Below are 12629 nucleotides of genomic sequence, written 5' to 3'. Positions count from 1 at the left end.
GTGTCTCATTCTTGTGAACATAATACCTTATGATGGCCTTCAAGGATTTTCCTAAAATTTGTCACAAACATCCACTTGGAATGAACTGATTAGAATCTAGTCTTCAAAGGTCAAAGGTCAAGGTCATGGTGACATCACAAACATATTTTTTGGCCATCACTCATGCATTATTCTTTATGGAAGCCTTAAGCGGACGTGTTTTTTGTTTTTTTTTACAAGCCGTTTTCTCGATATAACGAGATATTATCTCGTTATAACAAGATATTATCTCGTTATCTTGAAAAAATGAACTTTGTTTTTTTGGTTTGTTTTTTTAAACTTTATTGAATGAACGTCAGAAGAAGAAGTGGCGGGTGGATGATGTGACAGCAGGTGCCGTGTGGTGTTCAGCGCGGACAAATGCGTGCAGGGGCGAGAACCTGCACGTACCAAAAAGCACCGGAGCAACAGTATAATAATCTAGTTATGATTACTGATGAATTTGGGTGATGTGTTCCTTTAATAATCATCTTACCTTGCGCATTTGTCCGTGCTGAACACCGCACGGCACCTGCTGTCACATCATCCACCTGCCACTTCTTCGTTCATTCAATAAAGTTAAAAAAAAACAAAAAAAAAAAACAAAGTTCGTTTTCTAGAGATAACGACTTAATATCTCGGGAAAACAAAGTTCGTTTTCTCGAGATAACGAGATAATATCTCAGGAAAATAAACAAGATAATATCTCGTTATATCAAGAAAACGGCTTGTAAAAAAAACAAAAAAAACACGTCCGCTTAGGGCTTCCATAATTCTTGGCTCAAATTTCACACAAATATTTAATAAGAAGTAATAATGAGGATCAAGCATTTTATACCCAAGAGGTCAAAGGTCAACTATGGCATGAATGTTCTGCAAAACACTTTTCAGGCCATTACTCAGCATCATAACTCAGGAACAGAAGGGGAGACATTTATTCAGATACTGAATTGGTGGCATTGGTAGAAACTGTGCTGATTGTATAGATCTTCTGTGCTGCCGGGGGGGTATGTGTGAGAAATATCCATGTTTTCAAAGACATGGATATAAAATATAGACCGGTTTGCGGAGTCATACAACCACTTGGCAGTAATTCTAATTAAATTTGTTAGCATGAAGACCACAGGTGTAATTAAGAAATACGAACAATGGCTGCATTCAATTTTGTTGGTGTTCATGCTGGCTTACTGGGAAGGCTTACTGGCACACTTTAATGGAACAGAGCCATTGTTAATGTTGTTAGCTGCACCTGTGTTCCTCCTGCTGAGAGGAGGTCTGTGTAGAAAACTCGATTGGGTTGTTCTTTAAACCTTGACAACGACTGCAGTTCAACAAAAATAGTTTTTTGTGTGTGTGTGTCTTTTCAAAGTTGAAATATAAGTAATTAAAAAAACATTACCTGAACCAAATATGGATGGTAGAATAGTGGTTTTGGATTTACCAGTACATAGTTTCTTGCTTTGTTTGCACGCCAGGGGTGGTCGTCTGGTCTCCTCTTCAGAAGGACCTTTGAAAGACTTCACACTCATACCAATTAGCCAAGTAGGCATACATGTGCCACAGGGACAGAGAGAATGAAACATTACTACAGAATGATTAATTATTTCTCCTGCGGTGTATTTGTGTGCAGTGATGACTTCCTGGAGGAGAATGGACTCCAGCTGAACTAGCATCCTAGTTACTGTACAGCCGTTACATAATAAACTGACCTCCATGCCACATCAGTTTCCAACAGAATATCAGGTAGTCTAATATCCTCTTATTCACTGAAACTTGGCTTAATCCCAGGTAGCACAAATCAACCAGGTGACTCCTTTTCAATGTGTAGATCTGACAGAAAGGGCTCTGGCGAGAGAAAGAGAGGAAGTTTGTGGTTTATGGTGAAAAACAACTGGTGTGACAGTGGGAATTGAAAGTCCTGTTCCTGCTGTGGATCCATGCAGAGGTGGCTGCTGAGTGGAGTTGCTGCCTGTGTTGTGGGAGGAGCAACCATGCAGTTGTCATTTTTTTTAAGACATTGTCAGGGGATAATGCATTATACACAAAAAAAGTGAGATTACTATCAAAAATGATGATGCAATACATGCCAGTGCCCCCAGTTTTCACAGGGACACACAGACTAAGGGTACTGAAATATTGAAAAGACTGTCCTGACATTGTAAAGACATTTATGTTCCACAGAGAGATAAATCCCAAACACTTTAGTGATCACCTGGCTTTTCATGTAGCTCCTACAGCAGGACAAAGTTTTCACTTTGTGAAATATCTCTACTTACTGATTGTCACATCACTTGGTACAGACATTCATGGTTCCCTGACGTATCCTCATGACTCTGATGATGCCTGACTTTTCCTTTAGTGTCACCACAAAGTTTGCATTTGTGATTTGAATGAAACAAGTATAGGATGAATGAACCCTTGTCATTAAAGCAATGTCTAAGTAGTGATGACTTAGCAGGTGACCCCTGCAATTAACATGTAGAAGTGTCCCAGAGCAAGATACTGAACCCCCAAATTACACCATTGGTGTGTGAGTGCATGTGAATGTTTATCTGATGAGTAAGTGGCACTTTTATGGTTCCCTTAGTCACCAGTGTATGAATGTGTGTGTGAATGGTGCCTGTGTTGTCAAGCACTTTAAGCGGCTCTTTAACTATATACATATTACTTTATAAACATAGTCCATCTAATTTGTCCATTCCATTAAATGACAACATCAGCAGAGATAAGTGTCATGGATATAGGTTAGAAGGGTTTTGCGGCACTACCTTGTTATAGGGGCCATTATCATGCAATCAAATAAACCCTCTGTCAGATAGGGCAAAATATTAAACTTTCACTCAAGAGCTTTTTTCAAAATCTATGTAAAACCAACATTTTAGCCCAGCTGTGATTGTTTCTAAACCTAACCATGTCATTTTGGCACTTAAACCTAAGAAAACTGAAACACTACAAACTTGTAATGACCATTGAATGGGCTGATAACGCCCTTCTGAATCTACAAGTAGGTGTAGCAGGCCTTTATATGGGGCTTAGCCGCTGATAATGCCCTTTCAGTTGAGTGATAACATTCAAGGCACGTGAATATGATGCACATATTTATATTCGCGGTGGAATTATTTGCCAAATCTTTGGTGATCCCTTAGCTTTCTGTCGGGTGGAATTTTGAATGTATCCAATACTTTGGTTGGTGACAAAGTATTTGCAAAGCTAATGACATTCCCATCAGTCTCAGCTGATATCCAATATGTGAATTTGTGGAATCCAACCTCTTTGAGCTTTCTTTAAAGGCTCTGAGCTTCAATACAATTTAAAATGCAATATAATATTGTTGGCAGCATTTGTGTTGCATCAAGTGATGTGTCTGCAGCCTTAAACAGTAAATAATGAGAAAAATTAAAAAATACACACCCTCACACCACACTGCCTCATCTACAGTTAAGGAGTTAAGTTGTTAAGTTGCGGCAGGCGAATGCTAACGAATGCACAATTAACTTGGAGGGCGGCCTCCCTCTCCAAAAGGAGGCCCCAACAAAGAGAGGAGATGCTTTGTTGGTGACAGGAAGGCAGGCTGAAACACTGGCTTCAGTGTGATGGCAGGAGGGGATGAGGAAGAGGAGGAGATGGAGGGGGCAACAGCCAAAATACTGTGGTGGCATAAGGGGAGGAGTCGTGCTGTAAACAAATACATCACAGCATCCCAATACAGCGGCAGGAGGAAGAAGAGGACCATAGAGGCAGGAGGAGGAGCTCGCGGACAGGGAGAACAGAAGGAAGAGGAGTAGGAGAAATAATGAGAGAATAATGGGACAGAATGAGGGAGAAGAAGAGGCAAGGTTTAGAGGGTGCATTGGAGGATGAACCAAAGGATTTGTGTTGATAAGAAGCTTCCTCTGGCCTCATCAAAAGAGAGCTGTCTATTGACCTGGATGCATTTGACACCATCTGATAAAAAGTATGCCCCAGTTAAGAAGCTGGATCCTATTAAGTCTGTATTTTTACACTCAATAGTTCATAACAGGCTGAGAAGGCTTGTACCATTTTTAAAGGGAACTACACCCATTTTCAAAATTCATACGTGTTATTCCTATAGTCTATCACAGTGAAAAACATTCTAGTAAACAGGATAAACTCTCTCCCAAATCCAAGATTGCTAAAACTCAAATATGTGACATCATAAGGTATTAAGTCTGGAGCTGCTCCTTACACAATGAATAAGAAAAGATGCTACAAATGACACTGAGAGCAGTCAGGGGAATGTCTTGAATATTGTGGTACATTTTCTATTTCAGAACTGAGAACACTACAATAGAATAAAGTTCATTTGGGTATAATAAAAAACAACAACAATCTGTGGCTCCAAAAGTCTATGGAGCAGCTCAAACTTTATACATAATGACATCACACGTTTTAGACTTTCTTCTCCAGTCTCTGTCTTTGAGAGAGAGTAGCTCATGTTCACAAATATTGATTGAACTTTCCTCGACCATGGTTGGGATGCTTAATTTCTGTGGTATTCCCTTTTAAAGACTGGTCTAAATACAGCCAAGAAATTGTTGCCAGCCATGACAACTTTGTGGCAACTGGTTTTGTTTTCACCAAGTGAGTCTGTGTATGTGTCATTATGGTAAATGTGGTGTTGGTGACATCAATTGTAGTAGGAGCTAGATCACAATGAAGACTGAGTTCAGAGATAGATGTTGTACAAATGTCAAACTTACATCAAGCAATAGAGGTAGTGAGGTAGACAGTAGGGAAAGGACCACCTTCCCCACATTACGCCCCTGGCCAACATTCGCTTTAAATTGTGGATTGCTGTATCGTGGCTGAAGGGATCCTGTTGTTGGTCCTCTGTTTTTTTTTGTAAGTTTGAAAGACACAGTCGGTGCATTGTGTGCACCCATTAGTTATTTACTGGTGTCTCGGATATTACACAGCTTGTGTAGGAACACATCTATTCTAATGTAACCTACTCTGACTTTGTGTTGAACATACAGTAGGTCAGGTCAGTGGTTAAAATGGTTTTCTAATGGGAAAAATAAATAATTAATGATTGCCGATCATATAATTGTTAAGCATGCCAACTATTGGCTGGAGAAATTGCTTCAAATTTGCATCCCTAGAGCAAGAGATTGTATTTTGTAACTAAAGCATGTGCAGTCAGCACACTTGCTATGCGCACCGTCTGTACGGTCACAAATTTTGGGCTGCATATGAACGTCCACACAGACATGCATGGACCGTTGTGGGTATGGGCGGTTGACGATATTTACGTTATGCAAATCAAGGCGGACCCTCACCACCACGTGGACACAGAAGTATAGGCAGGGCAAGGCAGCTTTTTTTGTACAGCACACTTTATACAATAGGGCAATTCAAGTGCTTTACAGAGCTCTGAAATAAGTATAAAGCAAATTTGGGTGTGAAGGTCAGCTTGCAGGTCGGTTTGACCTTCAGTGTGCAGAAATCTTTCATCAAACCATCCTCTTCTATTCCTGTGTGAAGCTCTTATCTTCCTGTTCTCACAGAGATAAATTATAAAACTCTCTAGAGGAAAGAGTGAAGATAAGACAGCCAGGTGTAACTTGGTTATGAGTGCTTGTATTGTTCAAACAGAAAGGATCACTGTTATAGCAGCTTTCACTTCTTTTTGTCCCTTCCAAGAAGAGAATGAGAGAATAATCTATAAAGGTTTAGTTTAACTTTATAGCTTTGGGCTTTTGTCTTATGAATGCATGAGCCCTATATGCACACTAAAAGCTGTAGTAAACTGTTTTATTGGATTCACTTTATGACAGAAATTTTTACAACACACTCCAACTGGGGTCTATTCTGTCATGCCTTTCAGTCTGTCAGTTGCATCTGCAACGTTCCAGCGCTTAATGAATAAAGTTGGAGGCAAGGCTCACATGTCAGCATGCTGAGCATTAGCATTTAGCTCAAAGCACAGTGTCACAGCACAGTTAGCATGGCTGTCGACTCTTAGGCTTGTTTGCATTTATTTTGTATGAAGTACTCCAGATTCTTTACTGTCTTAGCAGATCCCTTAGATTTTCCAGCTATCTCATTCCAAAATAAAACTGCATTGATTACAATTTGTCGATTAAGATTATCCAACTGTCCACCAGACAGTTTTCACTGTTTATTCGTCCCTACATTACACATCAGCAAATCTGCACCATCAGCCAGATCCAGCTAATGTCAGCGCCCTTACAGTAACTTCACACCATTGCCAAGAAAGCACAAATCAGTAATCTGAGGACACAAAATACAAAGATTATCAGGAGCTAATAGCTAATGGGATGTTTTGTTCTCCTCAAACTGATACTCATTCCTCATTTCAGTTGTTAGAGCAATATTTAATTTACATTGTCAAGACTTGTTCTTATCTCGGGTTCACGTGGGCCTGAAATGATTTGGCAGTCATTATCCCCACAGGTGGTGGCTGAATCCTCCATGTCATCTTTATATGTGGTTTCAGTCAAATTGCTCTGAATTTTAATACCTTTGACTATTTCAGAATGGGCCATATATTTGAAAACTTCTGTTCACAGATCTAATGCGATTATCAGGGGATAATTTTCCGTTCTAATGAGGAAGTCTCCAGTTACGGTTTTAAAATTCTGAAAAATAAAATCTGATATTTTTGATGTGTTTAAATCTGTTTAGGGTGTAATATAGTGTGGGGAGGTTCATTTTTATTCTACTCTACTGTAGTATGGTCTTATCATCAGATACACTAAGGTGCTGACGATTTACTGAATCATGTGACTACAGCATATTGACGAGTCTATAAAAAGTATCAGAAGCAGAAATGTAGAGAAAGAAAAATAGAATTAAAAAATGATGGAAGGAGAGATAGAAGGAAGGGAAAGTGGATTGAATTTGTGAGGGAGCTAGAGACAAAAAAGGATTTAGAAAAGAGAATGGAAAGAAGGGACAGAGACAGGTAGAGATGAAGGAGTGGTGGAGGGAAACAAAAGGAGGAATGAGGAAAGGGGGACCAAAACATGTAAGAAGAAAGAAAGGTAGGAGAAGAGGCCAATAGCCCAACATCACTTTGCAGCCAAGGATAAGCTATCACTCTGGCTCCTTCTCTCTTTCATCCAGCTCTTGATCTATTCTTACTGTAGAGCTTCTTGAGTGGCTGCTCAAATGGTTTGCCATACTGCCCGCACCACACATCATTTGTTAACAGGGAACCCAGAGTTCTTGCAGTTGGGGAGCAGAGCTGCATAGCAACCCCTCAGCTCTTCCTGTTGGGCCGGGGGTTGAACGCCGGTGCCCGTTGTTCACTGCAGTGCCCCCTCTGCCTTTTGAAAAGCGGCCGGGAAGCAGTTCACTTACAATCGGCTTTGTGCTTCGTTGTGAGGAGAAGAGAAATGAGCGGAAAGGCAAAGTGCCCTCAGTTCACTGCACTCTTTAACAGGCAGGGACCTCTATATGGTTTCACTAATATGGGTCTCTGAGGGCCAACTTTTGGAATGATGGTACTGATAGCCGAGCATGGCTATCTGTATTCAATGCCTTTAAAGAAATACTCCTCCCTGCCCTAAACCATCATTTGTATATCAGTTACTCATCCTGTGTTACGTTGAATTCTGGAAGAAAACTTTGTATTTCTCCTATGCCTCCATGAATGAAGAATCTAAAAAATGAGAGAATTCTTAACAACAGCAAAACATCTGTTAGAAACTCTCAGACAACTCGTGCAATATAATTCAAGTCTCATTAATCCAGTCATATGCTCGGTACTTCCCCAAAACTTCATTTTTACTAAAACCTACTACTATTCAAAACACTTAAACGCCTGCTTAGACAACGCAGGCACACTACACCTCTGTGTGTGACACTGATTTTGCAGAAGTGTGTAAAGTATTAGTCAAAACACACATTTTAAAGGTACTGAGCATAAAATGGATAATTGAGACTCAGATTTTACTGCACAAGTTATGTGAGAGTTTTTAAACACATGTTTTACTGTGGATAAACTTGGGCCATTATTGCTTTAATTCACTGAGAATTTTCTATGTTTTTGGATTCTTCATTCACTGCGTGGGCATGCAAGAAAAACAAAGTTTTCTTCCATAGTTCAACATAAAATGTGGTAAGTAATTGATTTACAGATGATCATTTGGGAGGTGAAGTATTTCTTTAATTCTAACCATTTAATGTTCCAGGTCCGAAATCCCCTAAACATTTAAAATGTGTAACAGTGCCTGTGAAGACTACAGACTGCCCATTTTTCATAGCAAAAACACTGCAAAATATGTTCTGAATAAAAACACACAGTTTCTGACCACCCTGCCAAGTTCTGTGATTATAGGCAAAACCTTTAAAGTGGTTTTACAGCCACAAGTGCCAGGGCCTGCTGGGTTAACTCAAATAAGCAGCTTAAGTAAGTTCAGACGTTTACTTGACATGCCCTCTTGACATTGCGTGCAATGTCAATGGGAACTCGGATATTTATCATCCCTGCATCCATGGTCATGTGAGTGCATATGCTCTCAAAACTTTAGAGGAGTACTCACAATGAACAGGACACAAAAACAAAGTGCAAGACATCTTGAAACACATGCCACGTGTTCCTTTGATTGTAAGCTGTTCATTATTCCTGTGATTACAAGGACTGTGTGATATATGTTTGACCCACAAACGAACAATGTTTTCCCTGTTATAAGATAGCATGGAGTTCACTTTGAAACTAATCTCTATATTCCTAGTAATTTATTTCCCAGTTAAATGAAGAACAATAAAACAATATCCTCATCCTTTTATAGGTCTTTTTTTTTTTTTTTTTTACAGCAGATCTGTCATAGCAGGAAAAGCAGGTATATTTAGTTAATTAATAAAGCTGCACTTCATTTACGTATGTGTGCACGCTCCAGAGCCCTTGTGTGGCTCAGTGACATAATTTACTGGAATAGTTAAAGGTACTTAGCTATATTTCCTAATAACACATATATGCAAGGTAGATTTTTTTTGTAACCTGTCAATCAATGGAATAGTGCAAACTGATGGATGTCATATTGCAAGCTTTCATGTCACGTTTACAGTAACATATATGTACATGTGAAAAGTCAGTTGGTGACAAGGAAGAAAGACTTTTCTCAGACAGAAAGTCTGGATGAGAGGTGTGGATGCTCTCAGGCACTGGCATTGCTTATGGCTTATAGACACACCTAAATGGCATTGGGCCATTAGATGAAGAGAGAGGAGAGGAAGACAGTGTCTACAGTGCTAAGACAATAGTTTATTTTATTAATTAGTAAGAGTTTTTAAAAACTGATGACTTGATTCAACACAAACACCATACAGCTTGAGTCAGCTTATCACACAAATACATAAATGTGTGCTGGTTATAGTAAAGTAGAATTATTTTTATGTTATTCAAAGAAACAAACTGAAAACTGAAGGAGGAGAGAAGCATCTAGTAATTCAAAAGTGTAAAACGATAAATAATGGACAATGTTATTGCTTAAATATTGACCTCTAGTCCCATCTAGTGGTGGATATTATTTAGTACAACAGCAGTCATCTCACTCAGTAGTTCCCAACGTTTTACTTTAAGTAACCCTTTTCTGTCATTGAGTAAACTGGTGACAGTGACATATTTGATGGATAATTCATATAGATCAACTGATAAACTGTACAATTAACCCACAAAGTGAATGCAATAACTGCAAGAAGTTTGTGGATGAATTTTAATATTATTTCTTCTAAAAAGATGAGTTTCATTTTGATAGTGTTCTATAGTATTCTCTGTCTCTTATTATTAATAACAATCACACATATGACTCCTTTTTAAATTATTTATTTATTTATTTTTAACAAAATCTTCAATTGATTTCTTCTTCCTGACGCTTGGCCGTTGTTTCATTAGTACTTTGTTCATGTGGTTGTGTATTTCACTAATGCAGGATGAGGTTGTTTAGCAGAGACTACTTAACTTTAAAGATAGCTATTTAATTTAGTTTTCTCCACATAGAATTGATGAAATATTAAGATATTGGTCTAGTGTATATATATTTTTTTTAAAGTTCTCTCACACCCCTAAAAATCAAGAAAGCCTTGGGACCTCTGGTGAATCTATGGTGACCCCTAGTTGGGGTCAGTACCCTCAGGTTGGGAACCAATAATCCAACAGATTCTCATAGTTCAAAAACTTAGAACCAACATATGTTTTGCATTTTCCCTGATTATTTAAATAATGAGTCAATTCTCAAAAATATTGACAATTTGTTTTCTGTTGATCAATAATTACACTATTATAGTGCGGGTGGTAATTGTATCAAAACTATTTACAGCATAATTAGCCATCACACTTATTTTTTGTGGCTCTATATTTTCCTGATCCCACATGCAGAAGCTTCTGCATTAATTTGCAGTATTTTGGGTAACTAAAGTGCAGACCTCTGTAATGACGTTAAGAGCGACAGTGATACATACATATATTCTGTCACTTCATGTATGATTTTCAGACCATCATGTCTGTCAGTTTAAACAACGTCAGACACAACATCTTGTGTTGATGGTCTTTGTAAGCTGGTCACCAACATAACCAGCCTGACTGGTTTGAACAGTATTGTGTCATCCATCAGTACTGTGGGAAAGTGCTCCGCCTGAGGAGAGTGAATGGTCATTTAAGACTTGAACTCAGACCTCCAGTCCTCACCTCTTCCAATTTTTTTAAAGATGATTTTTTGGGGGGGGGCAAGCAGCCGAGGCTGAAATCGACCCCGTGGCCGCTGCGGTGAGGTCACAGCCTCTATACATGGGGCTCTTGAGCTATCCACTGAGCCACCAGGCACCCCAGTTCTCACGTCTTCTGTCAAACATTAGTGTTTTCTGTAATGTTCCCCCTTTGAAGTATTTTTGACCAGCACCCCCTGACCAGCACAAAACATGTTTGGTAGAAAAAAAAATAGAGGTACAACACAGCACTGTGCCATCAGTGTCTGATTTATTAAACAACATTGTAACTGAAAAACATTTTAAATTTCAGGGTTGCAACTCATGGACATAAATCCCATTAAAACATAATCTTCTGCATACTGACGGTATCTCGTCGATTCTGGTTTCGCCTTCTTTGTTACTTGTCTCTCCGTGTTTTCAGCAGCATTACTGCTATGCTTCAACCATGACTCCATTGTTTGTGTCTTGACGGCGGCAAGTGATTGATTGACAGGTGATGGCATTTGACAGGTAGAGTCAAACGATCCTGGTTTGGGGAGAGTCTGTTTTTTTTAAGGATAGTGAAATTGAATATTGAGTATAAAATTCAGTTTATGAACTTAGAGTTATATTTTTACTGAACGTTTTATAATATAATTATTTTTTAGGAGTTATGCATGACTGCTATTTTTTAAAATACATTTTTTTTAAAAATCTCACGTACCCCCTGGAGTACCTCCACGTACCCCCAGGGGTATGCATATCCCTATATGAGAAACAGTGCTCTACACAAAGGTATTAGCTGGTATTTATGTGAATGTCTTAATTGAGCTATAAACCTTTGTGACTTGTGGTTTCGTGCCGACATGGTGCTTCCTGTCAAGTTAGTTTTATTTTTATAGCACCAAATCATAACAAAAGTTGTCTCGTACAGAGCAGATCTAGACCATACCCTTTTCATTTATGTAGAACCAACTATTCCACCATGAGCAAACAGTTGGCGCAACAGCAAGGAAAAACTTCCTTAAACTGTCAGAATCCTCCAACAGAAGCAGGCTTGAGGTTGGCAGCTATCTGCACTGACTGTGTGGTATATGTACAAACTGATACGAGTACTTTAATGAACTGCTTACTTTCAGTCTGTAATTATGGTTTTGATAAGCCCAAGAGAAAATGCCACAGAAAAAAGAAAATCTGTATGCACTTTTTAATGTGTTCAGCATTCATGAGTCAAATGGAAACAAATTTATTCAGCTACACAGATGTTGAATGAGGCTAGGAATAAAAATGTTTCCGTATTAACCTTTGTCTGGCTTTCAGATGGAGAAATGTCCCAGACAAAGAGAGCCGTGGCCTAGTTTACGAGCTTCAGCAACACCCTCGCTCCACTCAGCTCTGTTTAATTGTTATCAATAATCCTCCCCTGACATTAATAACCACCTCTTCCACAAACAGGAGTTTAACCTGCTTTCTAAATGACAAAACCAGCCACACACAAACAGATGGTTTCTCTTGTTTCACCACAGAAACAAACAGACCTAAACACACCACAATATAGTACACTACTGAGGTACCTTTAACCCTTTGAAACCTAGGGTGACATCTTTTTTCTTGTGCTGCTTTGAGATGCCCTTCAGAAGTATTTAAATCCTTGTGGCAACGAGCCACTTGTAAACAATGTTTGAGGCTCTGCAAGAAATAAGTAGATTTGGAAAATTATTTTATTAATTGATTAATTACATATTTTATATTATGTAATTATTATTGTAAATGTTTAAGCACCTTTTCCAGGAAATGTCCTTGTTACCTTGTTGTTGTTTGTTTTTTGTTCTTGCAAATCTTCTCTCTTCCCAAGTTTTTTTTTTTTTAAATAAATCAAGATATTTGCTCAAGTTTCAAAAGGTTAAACACAGCACTGTCAAAAAATAAAAGTTAGC

This window comes from Plectropomus leopardus, chromosome 1 (assembly GCF_026936395.1).
Source record: "Plectropomus leopardus strain MGB_pleo_1.0 chromosome 1, ASM2693639v1, whole genome shotgun sequence".
In the NCBI taxonomy this organism is placed as follows: domain Eukaryota; kingdom Metazoa; phylum Chordata; class Actinopteri; order Perciformes; family Serranidae; genus Plectropomus; species Plectropomus leopardus.
The sequence above is the reverse complement of the archived record's forward strand: the minus strand, read 5'-3'. Positions refer to the sequence as shown.